The sequence below is a fragment of the Rhinopithecus bieti genome, unplaced genomic scaffold (assembly GCF_001698545.2).
Source record: "Rhinopithecus bieti isolate Rb0 unplaced genomic scaffold, ASM169854v2 scaffold_27010, whole genome shotgun sequence".
Classification (NCBI taxonomy): Eukaryota; Metazoa; Chordata; class Mammalia; order Primates; family Cercopithecidae; genus Rhinopithecus; species Rhinopithecus bieti.
In genome coordinates, this window is record NW_016812757.1 from 178,863 (window position 1) to 192,796 (window position 13,934).

Consider the following 13,934-nt stretch of genomic DNA (forward strand, 5'->3'; position numbering starts at 1 on the left):
ATGTATACATATGTAACAAACCTGCACATTGTACACACGTACCCTAGAACTTAAAGTATAATAAAAGACACCATATATATATATATATATATATATATATATGAATTAAGGATTATCTGCAGTTTCCTGGGTCTAATAAGGTGAGAGAACGCTTGCACAGTAAGTCAGGCAAAGCAAATTTGTGACTCATACAAAGCAGAGACAGACAGAAGCCTAGGATCCGTGGAAGGTCAGTCCTCCGAGTCTCAGGGAAGTTCCCCAGGCAGGCAGAGTCATGGCTGCACGTGCCTCATATGGCAGCTGAGAGATTCTGCCCTGGGTGTCACACACTGAGTGACACTTGGGTCACTGAACACAAGCATTGCAGAACATCCTGCTCTGTGAACGATGAGGATGCAGGTAGGTTGTTCTGCATATTTCTTCTTTATCTCAGGACCATGCATTCTTGGTACCTTCTGCCAGGGGACTGCACACTGGAGGGGGAAGAGCGGGGTCAGCCTAGGCCATCTGGAGGCCTGTCCTCTTGCATCATCCAGGTGTATAGCTGAGGTAATTAAATCTCTAGAGTTAACTGCGTTGACTAAATGGGACAGTCTCAACATCAACACAGGCCCTTTAATAGCATACCCAGTGCTTCTCTGGCTGCCAAGAGGTTTCCAGTTTTGAAATGTACAGTGGTTTTCAGTGGTTTAATATTATTCACATTTACTAAATATTCTTGACTTTGAGTGCAAAATTACAGATATTTTCTAGTAAATAAGATTTTCTTTTCCATTTGTATTTCAGAGACACATTCCTTTGGTTTAAATGTATAAACTTCTATGTCTCATATAATGCACAACTTAGAACTATGAATGGTGAATATTTCAGTGTAATATAGGCAGAAAGGAGAAAGGAATGGAGAATTTTTATGATATAATTACATTTGTGACATACATAGATTTTAGCAATTATCCTATGAATGTACAAGCATCAACTTCTTCCAGTCTGAATTATTTATTCCCTTTGAGGTCATCTTTCACATTGTAAGTGGCCTGCTTCTTAAATGAAAAATGCATGCAGGTCTGAGCAGGAAACATTCTTCGATAATGTATCTCCTCACCGGGAACACTTCATTCAATTATCACACACCTAGAGCTGGAATATACAGTGCTCCTTTAACTAGCGGATAACAGGCTTTTAGTGTCTTTTACATTATACATGTTTACTTCTGGTACAAAATCACAGAACGCTATTGTTGAAGGGGACCTTAAGTGTTACTGGGTTGAGATTGTCTGTTTTCTTGATGCAGACTGAAGCTGTGAGGACTGTGCTTGCCTTTGGACCACACAGCAGCTTGTTCCCTGAGAGCCGAGGCTGCAGGTCAAGGACTCTTGGCCTGGTCACTTCCCAGCGACAGCACTGACCTTGCGAAAACCACTTGACTTCCCAACGTAGCTATGCACCCACAATATAAGAGCATAGATCCAGCGTGTCACTCTTTAGTACAAGAGGTGAGGTATCGCGGTCCAGTGATGGGGGTAGGGCTACACATTCCATGCCAAACCCCTCCCCAACGTGTTATAAAGAGAAACATATAGCTGTCAAAAACTGTCAACATGTCCAAAACAAGTTGACTGTGAAAACCAAAAGCCATCCTAAAATGTTGCATGATGAATTTGACTTTCCTTAGTCAATTTCTCCTCATGACAATTCCCTCATCTGTTCTAGTCCTCCGCCTCTCACGTTTCAAACATCGTATGTTACAAGCAGAGCTTTGTACAGATGCTCAGATTAAAGGGTATGTTCTGTGGGAACCAAATATGTGAGAGAAGAATAAATAAAAGTATGTGAGATTATCCTTAATGGAATAACACTAGTAGGCCCCTGAACTCCTGGATTTTGCTTGAAGTTTGAACTTTCTTTTTGCCAGCTGTGGGACCCTGTGCAGGTGATTGAAGCACTCTCAGCCTCACTCCTCTGGTAAATTAGAGACCTTATAAGTTCCAGTGTCATGGCTTTTAAGAAGCAACATCTGTTTTGCAATGTAACAGTCCTCAATATTATAATAATGTTTCTGTGTGACTTTGTAGATGGTTGCCTGTGAAAGCCAGGTGGGATATTACCGTGTGGCCATCCCACATGATCCTGGTCTGTGGGGCTTGTCATGCTGTCTGGGGACACATCGAGGAGTCACTCTGGCCTGTCTGGACAGTGTGCTTCATTCTGGCTGCTCAGGCTTTTAGGTCTTTGTTTGCTCTGCTCCTCTGGTGAAGCTGCCCCATGATTGTGATTAATGGCCGCACAGAATGAAGCTGGTTTTGTGTCTCTGTGTGTGGTCATCCGTTAGGCCTCCTTAATAACCTTTCTTTAAATCTCCAAATGTGGCATTTCAGCCTTGACCTTTCTGGGCCTTCTGAGTCATCTGCCATGAACAGGATCAGCCCTTTAGTGAGAAAGCAGGCTGTGGAATCACTATGCCATGGGCCTGGGGTGTGAATGTCTATTACTAAATGCTTTCGAAGCAGGGTTCGCTTTAGGCTGTGCTGTGGTGTAGGAGGAGAAATATGTCAGTTCCCCTTAATTTTGAGGATTTTGAAATGATTCATATTCTAAATGGATTTTTTTTGATATTTATATAAAATATTTTTATGTTTTAGTTTCGAGATTGAATCATTTTCTTTATGGTTTAATTTGGGGAGCTTACTATGTGCATAGCGCATGTTCTGCTTTTCACATCCTACTCCAGTAAAAGGGGGGGTCATAGGTGTTTTTCTAGGAGTTCTGTTTTTGGCTGTGGCTCATATTAGAAACTTGATCATTTTTTGGTAAATTACTTAACTTCTCAGAACCTCCACTTCCACTTTCTAAAATGACGTTCTTTCTGAACGACCTGGGTGGAAGAGAGAAAAGAATTGATTTCTAGACCCTCAGGACCACGGACATCTGGGTCATACCAAAGAAGTTTCTTTACCACTCTGTTCCAAAATTTCTTAACTGCAAAGCTGAGAAGATGCATCTTACGCCCACCTCTGTAGTTATTGTGTGTGTCTGTGGGTGTGTGTGTGTGAACAGTGGAGTCTGGTGAATGTGAAAATGCTTGGATATAGTGGAGCACTATCTATGAGCAAGCTATTTAACCAGTGTTTAAGTTAGAAATGTCCTATCGCTTCTGAATATCTTCTCAATACAAAACGGTTAATCTTTTATTTATTGTTATTTTTTTTTTTTTAATTAAGAGACTAGGTCTGGCTCTGTTGCCCAGACTGGAGTGAAGTGGGATGATCACTGCTCACTGTAGCTTCAACCTCCTGCTCTCAAGAGATCTTCCCATCTTAGCCTCCAGAGTGGCTGGGACCACAGACACATACCACCATACCCGGCTAGATTTGTTTTTTTCCAATTTTTGTAGAGACGAGGTCTCCCTATGTTGCCCAGGCTGGGCTGAGCTGATCCTCACACCGTGGCCTCCCAAAGTGCTGAGATAACAGGTATGAGCCACTGTGCTGGCCAAAACATGGTTAATCTTTTAAAGTTCACAGTTTAGCTTGATATACGTACAGTGGATGGGTGTTTTCAGTATGCGTATTGATTCAGTGTTAAAGGCATTCAATATTTTTGGTGTATTATTGTATTTAATTAGATAGATGGTGAGGACGGTAGGCAGAATTCTAAGATGACTCCTGAGATTTTTTTTTCTCGTGTGCAAACACCTCCTTCCAGTTATTCAATCAAACCCTGACCTATGTGTTGCAGGGAAAGGACTGTGCAGATGTCATTAAGGCTCTTAATCAATTGGCCTTAACATGGGAGGGTATCCTTGGTGGGCCTGACTTCATCAGGTAACCCTGTCGGATGGATGGGAAGCATGGAGGGAATTCAGTCCTTGAGAAGGCCCCTGTTGCTGGGTTTAAAGGTGGAGGAGGTCACGTGGCAAGAAATGCAGGAGACCTCATTGTTGAGAGCGGTCCCTGGCTGACAGTCGGCCAGGAAACAGGGAGGGACCTCACCCCTCCAACCATGAGGAACTGAATTAGCTGATAACCTGAGTGAGCTTGGAGTGGTTCTTCCTCTCAAGGCTCCAGAGGAGAACAGAAGCTGAGAGATACTTGGTTTCAGCCCTGGGCAGAGAAACCAGTTGTGTGAGATCAACAAAACTGAGGGCTAATAAATGGATGTTGTTTAAGCTCCGTATTTATAATAATTCATCCCTCACCACCAATAGAACATAATACAGTAAAATTCATTTTCCAGATATTTGTAAGATCTAGTTATTCCTCTTCGCGCATGACAACTTTCCAGCAAAGCTGCTTCTGCTCCAGAGTCTCTGTGGCAGGTGATTTTTTGCCCCACTCCAGAGAAGCAAGGCCACTTGAGCATGTGTCCTTCTTCACATTTCAAAATCACAAAGAGGTTGTGTAATATATCGCCTTGGAATATGCTGGCTATGAAAGTATAGGTGGTGCACCTTGGAATGAATGAAGCTCTTGGGGCTTTTATGACTCCCACATTCTGATTTATAAAGTGATTCCTTAGCAAATAAAAGAAAACGACTTCAAATTGTTTAGGGTTCATTTCTGTTTTTTGAGTAGCATTAATCTTCTTATCTATACTATTTTAATATAAAAGAAGCAGGATGACCTAAAATGTGGGCAAATTCGTTTCATTCCTTGTTAATGGGTTTTATTTTACTCAGTTGCTCATTCCTCTGGTTTCTGAGCTTTCACATAGCTTTTTCTAAAATCTTTCAGTTAAGTTGTCATTCTTGACCAGAAATAATGGTCAAAACACCATCTGCATCAATATTTTGGCTTGTTTTCTTGATAATTTGCAAACCTGTGGGTGTGAATGACGCTTCCCGCTGCACCGCTTCCCTGTGTCTCCTGTTTGTATTTAAGCACTCAAGTAGAAACTTCAGCCTGCGAGGCTGGGAGGAAAGCATCTCTTTACCTCGCAACAGGAGTTGGAAGACACATTCAGAGCCCCACTGATATCTGACAAACAAACATAGTGGATTCCGCTGTTCAAATGGCTTCAAATAACAACCTCCACGGCCATGCCCGATGACTGTAACACATGATTCTCAGAACAAATGCTACCAAGTACTTGTTGCTTTGCTTGGACACATATGTGCTTTCTGTTAGAGTTAGAGGGCAGAGTACCAAATGGGAGGTCACTGTGGTATAAATGACCCTAGTTCTTTTCCCTGATAATATATCATAAATCATGTCCATAGAGAAATAAGCTTTATCATGCTGGGATTCTGAAAATAAAAGCTGCTTACTTTATTTTACTAACCACAGTTAAAATTTTATGTATTTCAATTAGGTTTTTTTGGTTATAAATAGCTTTGTTACTTTCTAAAGGAGAGACATTCACATAGTAAAAAACTCAACAATTCAGAAACATGAAAAGAAGTAAGCATCATCTAATAGTCAAAGGCAACCAGTGTCCATTTTAGAAAACCTCTATCTAGACATCATTCTACATTTTTATACACACTTAGATTATATGTATATTATTTTGTATAAATAGATTATAATTCACATGCTGTTTCATAATCTGCTCTTTTCACCTAACAATGTAAAGGAAGTTTTTTATTTCAACAGAAATAGAGGTCTGTGAGTGATCTTAATAATAGCATTGTGTGGCTAGTCTATATTTTAGTTAAACAATTTTCTATTAATCACCATTGATGTTCTTCCTCCATTTTCACTATGACAATGTTTCAATGTCTGTACTTTGTGCACATTACTTTGCTCTTCTTTATCATAGCAAAATTATGGTATTTAAGTAAAATAAATACAGTTCAGGCTTTTGCATGGAACAAAAACAGTTAGAAATATGAGAAATTAATGAGTTGAAAGTGACCAAACCTGCATGTGACCTTTGGATTCTAAACATAGATAAAATCTAGGAGGTATTCTAATAAAAACTAGGGGGATATTCTGTACTTCAGTTGTATCTTATTTTCTGTGGGTTGTTTTCTGGAATTACTGCCCAATTTACCTGGACATTGGGGATGGTTTGATTGTATAACTTGATTTACCTACAAATGTTGTTCTGGAAAGATTATCTACCACATTAACTTCCTTAAACAAAATATTACTCTTTTTTTTTTTTTGAGATGGGGTGTCACTCTGTCGCCCAGGCTGGAGTGCAGTGGTGCATTCTCAGTTCACTGCAACCTCCATCTCCTGGCCTCAGCCTCCCAAGTATCTGGGACTACAGGCATGCATCACTATGCCCAGCTAATTTTTGTATTTTTAGTAGAGATTGGGTTTCACCACGTTGGCCAGGATGGTCTCAATCTCTTGACCTCGTGATCCACCTGCTTCGGCCTCCCAAAGTGCTGAGATCCACCTGATACACTTTCCCCTGGGTTCAATGACAGGAACGGAATTAAATCCCCCACCCACTCACCAGTCACTAAAGAGAAGAACCATGTGAATATGCTTGGCTTACAGTGGTTTTGTTTTTCTCCTCTTTGAGATGGGAGGCTCAACTCCTCTGAGGAGGCTGTGCTCTGCACAACATCAAGGTTCTTTTAAAACAAAAGGAAAAAAGTGCTATTGGACTAAATGTTTGCTTTCCCTCAAAATTCTTATGTTGAAGCCCATAGTAGTTGGAGATGGAGCCTTTGGAAAGCAATTAGGGCAAGCTGACATCATGCAGGCAGAGTTCTCATGATGGGATCAGTATTCTTTTAAACAAAGAAGAGACACAGGGTCTCTCTCTCTCCGCCATGGCAGAACACAGGGAGAAGGTTCTTTGTACACCAGGAAGAGGGCCCTCACCTTGAACTGAATCTGAAAGCAACAGTGTCTTGAACTTACAGCCTTCAGAACTGTAAGGAATAAATTTCTGGTGTTGAAAAATGCTACAAAATTTATGCTTTTTTTTTACAGGAACCCTGACTACATCTGCTACAGAAGTTATTGAGAGTTTCTAAGCAAAAGGAGAAAAGTGCTAACTTTATTTTTGAGCATGTAGCATAGGAGGATAACTACTATCATAAAACAAATCTTGAAAAATGCAACAGAAAGGAGCTGCCATTTAGTGAGTACCTATTGTGTCCTGGCATTTTTATATGCCATTTCAGTTATTTCTCACAATTACCTGGTGAGCGAATATTATTAATTCCAGTTTTAGAGATGAGAAAGGAAGACAGAGGGGTGAATTCCAAAGGAAGACATGATCTTGTGTAAAGATGAATGAACAGTCCACAAAGTTAAGCGTCCCATGCAGTGAAAGTTTATAAATAGTTCTGGAGGTTTTCATTTTATGGATCTCTGTAAGAACCAACATTTCAATGAGTCTGCATGCATCCACTGTCAAGCAAGAAAAAATGTTATTTGGAATTACAATTCATTTACAAGAAAATCATTTATTATAATAACATAATGATACATGCATGGTGTGTGTATACAAGCAAGAAATAGTTTTTTCCATAAACAAATTCAAAATCACTCCACCACAAACCACAACCACAAAACCACAACCACAAAGCCAAAGGCACTAGGGAGGAAACTCAAATCAAAACATAAAAGACAGTGTTCTCCTTCCTCTTGCTTGAAGTACACTGGTGTTGGAATTCAATACTTGGACCGTAGCTACCATTTTGTCCATGTGAGTTATCGAGGATTTGAAAAGCCAGTGCATTGCAGCTGTCAGGGTAGAGAGAAGTTCTGGGTCCTTGATAATGTTGGTATGTTGCTGTCACAAACCTGGAATTGGCTATCTCAGGTTTCTTTATATGTGATGGGAAGAAACTGCTGTGTTTCTGAAGCTGCTAGTTTTGAGTATGTGTGTGTGTGTATGTGCATACGTGTGTGAGAGATTTGCAGCTGAACACATCCTGAGCACATCCTTATCCTATCAGTTATAAGACAAAGTTCAGGTCTCTTATTTTGTCGACAATTGTTTAGCTTCAGTCTCTCCTTTGCTTTCTTGGGTCTACCTGAATCCTTCCCACTGACAGTTCTTTGCTATTTCTAAATTACACACGGCTCTTCTGTGTCTCCATCTTTGCACCTACTTTTCCTTTTGCTTGGGGTTCTCAGTTTCTCTTGTGCTCCTTGAACATGGCACAGTTTTATCCATTCTCTACAACCATCAGCCTACTTTCTGTAGACACAGAGAAACAAGAGAAACACGTGATCAGATGCAGCATAGTGGTTTCCTGGACTTGACTCCAGGAACAATTACAAGTATGTTTCCAAACAGGAATCATGCAAAATTTAACAGCTGCACATCTTGTTGAAATGCACATCAAATAACCCAAAAAGAAAACGCAACTAGTTCTCTGAAATATAATTTATGGTGTTGCCTGAATTGAACTCTTTAGATCTTAATATTATTTTGTTTCCTTTTGTATGGTTATGTCCCTCCTCCATATTTTACATTTTGATAATATTTCAAGGTCCTTAAATCTAAGCCCTTATTTATATTTCCGTGGTATCCTTTGCAATGCCTGGCCCACAGAGGCGTCAACCTCTCCTCCCTCCTCCTCCTCTTGCCCAAGCTGTGACCTTCTCTCACCAGCATTTCTGCTATCACCTCCACTCTGTCTGTCTCCCTTCTGGTCTCCTTTTTTCCACAGCGTGCAGATACCCGTAGTTGTAGCAGAACTCAGGTAATGCCCCTCCTGCACTCAACACTCCCTCAGTGTTTCCCGTCAGATTTGGAATTCAGTCCAAGCCCTCTGCCTTGCAGGACCCGCCTGTCACCACTCTCTCCAGAGTGATATTTCAGCCTTTCCTCCTCTCCCTCTGTGGCAGCCCCTCTGGCCTTGAGTTATTTGAACACACAAAGCTTGCTCTTCCTCTAAGGCTTGCCCCAGACCTTTGCAGGACTGTCTCACCCTCTTCATTTGGGTCCACTGGGCTGTCCTCATCTCATGTGGTCCTGTCCGACAGGCTCATTAGAACACCACACACTGTGACCCGCCGTCCTCTCACCCATCACATCCCCTGCCTCTTGGACCCTCCCTTGGCTTCACTGTTTTCCCAAACCCTTATCACTGACTGACATGTACAGACAGTTCCCAACTGACCATTGTTTGACTTAGGATTTTTGACTTTGCAATGGTACAAAACCATCTCAATTTCCACTCAGTATGCAGAATTCAATAAATTACCTGAGATATTCAACACCTGACTATAAAATAGGCTATATGTTCAATGATTCTGCCCAAATGTGGGTTAATTTTAGTGGTATGAGCGTGCTTAAGGTAGGCTAGGTGAAGCTATGATATTTGGTAGGTTGGCTGTATTAAATCCATTTTTAACTTATGATACAGGCCCACCCTAGAGATATTTTGGGTTTAGTTCCAGATCACCACAATAAAGTGAATATCACAATAAAATGAGTCATACACAATTTTCTTACTTGGTTTTGCACTGCATATAAAAGTTATGTTTATACTATAGTTTAAGTGTGCATCATGTCTAAAAAATTATGTATGTACCTTAATTAAAAATGCTTTATTGCTCAAGAATGCTGACACAGAGACATGAAGCGAGTACACGCTGATGGAAAAATGGCGCCAGTTGACTTGCTCAATGCAGGGTTTTCACAAACCTTCAATTTGTAAAAAAAAAAAAAAAAAAAAAAAAAAAAAAAAAAAAAAATACAGTATCCATGAAGCACAATAAAGGAAAATGCAAATGCAATAAAACAAAGTATACATGTATTTTCAGCTTACAATGGGCTTATAACCCCACCATAAGTCGAGGAGCATCTGAGCTGATATATTCCTTATGCTGATGGCATTACCTACATGCTCATTTGCTTACTGTCTACTTTCCTCACTGGCATTTGGGACATAAGATATGAGGGGTTTGTCTATCTTGTTCAATGTTGTATCTCCACTACCCAACTTACACTACACACTTAGCAAATTCTTTTGAATGCATAAATAACTTAGTAAATTTTTGCAGAAAATTAAAGAGGTACGTATTTTGAGTGCTGTTCAACTTGAATGCTATTTTAAGCAAGTGCCACACACCCACATGTGTATTTTAGTGAGGAGAACTGATCCTGAGTCTTTTTCTTGGATTTTCAGAAACAGAATGACTTCTCTGGAAGAATATTTGACAGGATCTTAGTGGGCTGATAAATGTTTACACCGGCATTCATTCTATAAATGTTTACAGATAATCTGAAACATGATGGGCAGTTGTGTAAATCTCTGAGGATATAAATATGAATTAGACATTTTCTCCAATCTAGTAGTGACAAATGGTGACAAATATGTTTGTTACTATGGTAGGAGGATGCAAATTGTTGGTTCAAAGAATATTTAATAGCTAACTTTTAGGAACAGCATTTGATGACATAGCTTTTAATAAATGACAGAAACTGAAAATAATCTGAATTTCCACTAATTTCCAAACACTATTCTTTACTGTTTAGGTTGATATTTGATAGGCAGCTTATTTTAAATTAAAAAAAATGCAGAACTCTAGCCATCCTTCTTTTTCACCATTTTGATGGATGTAGTCTATGGCCCAAGAGAAATAATGACAAATAAATTAGACCCTGACATTACTGTTAACAATAAACATTTTTCCAGTCATGTTAAGTGGTTGCTAAGTATATAAAGCTAATTATTTCATGAACTGGTGTCCATCAGAGATTAAATTGTAGTTTATCTTCTGCCCACTCTCTATTACTGCAAGAATTCTTTAAGCAGCCTGATCTAAAAGCAGCCACATCTGTGGAGATTGTTTCTGTAGTGTTAGTACAGAAAATCATTTTGGAGAACCTGAATTCTGTTGCTAATTATTTCAGGTGTCCACTTTCCCTTGCTTGTGTTGACCTGATTAATGTGTGGTTCTTCACCATTACATCTCAGAGAAGAGTATTTTCAAACAGGAGAAACATCAGCAGATGTGTCTGCAGAAGATGCAGTGCCAAAATGTTTGTACTGTTGAAGAGATAGTCATAAAATGTTCACCTGGCCCCAAGAGCTGCCTGAGTGAGATTTTCTTGTGTTCAAGTTTACTCCCTGGCATTGCTGACTGATGTGGGACCCCAAGCAGAGTAATTAAAGCAAGTTCTGGATCTCTGTGTGGGAACGACAAGATTGCTTCTCCAACTCTTATGGCTATCAAGAGGGAGAGGAAAACACAAAGAGAGGAAATTAATTTACACACTAATGAATTTTTTAATTAGTATTTAAACATTCAAACTTCAGCAGATTTCCCTATAGGGAATGGTATAGAATGATCCAGGTAATTAGGGGGAGTGAAGGTGTTAAAACGAACTTATGAATATAATGCGATAGAAGGTGTTTGAAGGTCAGTAATGGCAATCAAACTCAGGATATGATGCTTTGAGGAGGAAACACAGATTGCTGTTTTTCTCACAAAAGAAATAGGGACAATCACTAAATTTAAAATAATAAATTACATAATAAGGTATGTACCTGAAAGCATATTAAAATGTTCTTCGAGTATAAATTGGCCTTTATTAATATTTGTAATTTGCTGTATGTTACAAGCCATACTTTTAGGGTATAATTTCCCAGTAAAAATGAAAAGTGAAGCTAATGTTTCAAGGATAATTATTACGGTTTTCTCTAGGTGTGAGATGATATACATAATAGCACTTTAAAGAAATAATAAAGTCTTTGTGTTGCCATTTATTCATCATGTATGGTTATGTCTATAATTGCCTCATATGCCAAAAAGGGGAATACAATTCTAAGTAGTATACATCATAATAAAAGTGTGCCATATTCTCTTTTGGAAGATTTTAAAAATAGAAATGAAAAGACCTATTGTATATGTATCCTAAATCTAACTATCAAGGATGAAGAATAAAACATTCAGAAAATAAATTTTAGGCACAGAAGAGCCAAGGGAACTATTCTGCCATCTTGACCAAGCTACAATCACAAAAGGCCACTGATGCCTAGAGGGTGGTCATGATTTCATTTGGGCTGCAGTAACCGTGGTCAATCATGGAAGCTAGGACAAGTCCCCAGTGGGTCCTTCAACCATTGTCATTGTTATACCATCACCGTTGTTAAGGACTTCTCAATCTCAATGGATAATCTCTTAGTGGTCTCCCTGCTTTCAATCTTTACATTTCTGAATCTGTCCTGCATCTTGTTATCCACCCAAACTTTTAAAAAATACTATTTAAGTGATGTATGTTATCCTACTGCCGAAAATAAACCTTCCTTAACCTATGGAATATGGAATCCATCTTTTTTTTTTTTTTTTTTTTTTTTTTGGCCTCATTCAAGCCTTCAGCGATCTGACAGCAATCTGAATTTCTAATCTAAGTGCTGACAACTTCCTCACTGGTACGGTTGAAAGCAAACTGGATGTGCAGTATCTGATTCCCAGACCTTCACTCCTTGGCCGAGTGCATTTGGGCACATCATTCAGATATGCCAGTTGGATCCTCTGTTCCTGCATCTGCCAGATGGAGATCCAAATGTGAGCCTTGCCTTTCTCCTTTAATAGGACTCTTTTGAAACTGATCATATACTGCAGCACACTTTCGGTATCTGCATTTAATCTCACTAAATATTGGAGTCTCTTTGGTGGCAGAAATTTTATTCTTCATTCGTTTTTCCTTACATGACATGTAGCATAATTATTTATGTGCATTAAAATTATGGATTAACTACATTAAAATTAACTATTAATATATATTTTTTATTATTGCCTGGGGATTTCTGCAGAGGAGCAATCCTTTGTAAACATTTTCATATATGTCCTGTAATAGCTAAGTTGTATTTTAAGAAAATGGCATCGTTTTTATGCAGTGACATCATAGAACGAGTTTGTTTTCACCAAATTTGAGAGTCAAGAAAAGCATGATTCATAAGAAATGTATAGAGACTGTTTCTCTGCTTCTAAATTCTGGATGGGCCTGGCTAACAAGGAGCTCTCTGCTTTTCCCACTGGCGACTTCTTCTGTTCATACAAGATTTAAAGAGACATTCTATTCTAGGCTAAAATCTCAGAACACAAAACTCCATTGATTCCTCAAAGTGTAATCACCAGCAATGTCTTCAGAGCAAGGACTGCCCCTGTGTAAGCAATCTCTGCATCCGAGGTAACAACACTCAGAAATTCAAAGTCAACAACATAATAGAGTCCACACTTTCAGTCCAGTTCCTTACTCTTATTCTTGCCTTGCAACACACACAGAAACACACATACACAGACACACAGAGACACACACATGCACGCCCACACTCATGGATTTTATTTCCTCTGCAGATGAATGTGCTCTTCTTCCTGACACCGCCCCTTTTCTACTAACTTATCTTACCCCCTCCCTGCCCCCTCCTCTCAGTTATTTTAAAAGTAGTGCCCATATTTGGTCACCACTATGAGAACACCCAGGAACAGAGAAAGTTTCCACGGAAGAGGCTCATCTACTCTCTTAACAGCCCTTACCAAGGTACACACATCCCCGTGCTCACCCTCCATGGGAGAGATCCTGCCTGTGTGCTAAATGCTGCTCTTCATGTTATGTGTTTCTTTATAAAGAAATTACTGGGTGTAAACCCAAAGGAATAGAAGTCATTCTTTCATAAAGACACACGCATATGTATGTTTATTGCAGCACTGTTCACAGCACTATTCACAACAGCAAAGACATAAAATCAACCTAAATGCCCCACAGTGGTAGACTGTGGTTTCAGGTTTCTCAGAAGCTTCCAGCTGTTTCTGGACCTCTGAGTAGTGGGTGCAGTTCAGACTCTCTAAACCTCAGTGTATCAACCTGTAAGTCAGGGTAGTGGTCAGTTTGGCTTTCCTTTCTTCAGACTTCACCATCTCTATGTAAGCACCCAAATCACCCATAATTTTTTTTTTCTGCTTGAAATGCCTAGAATAGTTCTCCTTTCTTGATTGAATCCTGACTGACAGAGCCAGGCACTTCTTTCACATAAACCCAACAAGCTGGGCATCATCCCTCTCTTTTAG

General features: G+C 39.5%; 1 long non-coding RNA gene across 1 annotated transcript in view; it reads left to right on the top strand.

The window, feature by feature from the left end:
* Nucleotides 1–12,536, top strand: part of LOC108545147 (uncharacterized) — a 98,766-nt gene extending 86,230 nt beyond the window's left edge. The window contains exons 2-4 of the long non-coding RNA XR_001890059.1: nucleotides 1,292–1,493; nucleotides 6,888–7,038; nucleotides 12,236–12,536. This is a non-coding gene — a long non-coding RNA (uncharacterized LOC108545147). The remainder of the gene's footprint in view (nucleotides 1–1,291; nucleotides 1,494–6,887; nucleotides 7,039–12,235) is intronic.
* The last annotated feature ends 1,398 nt before the right edge of the window (nucleotides 12,537–13,934 follow it).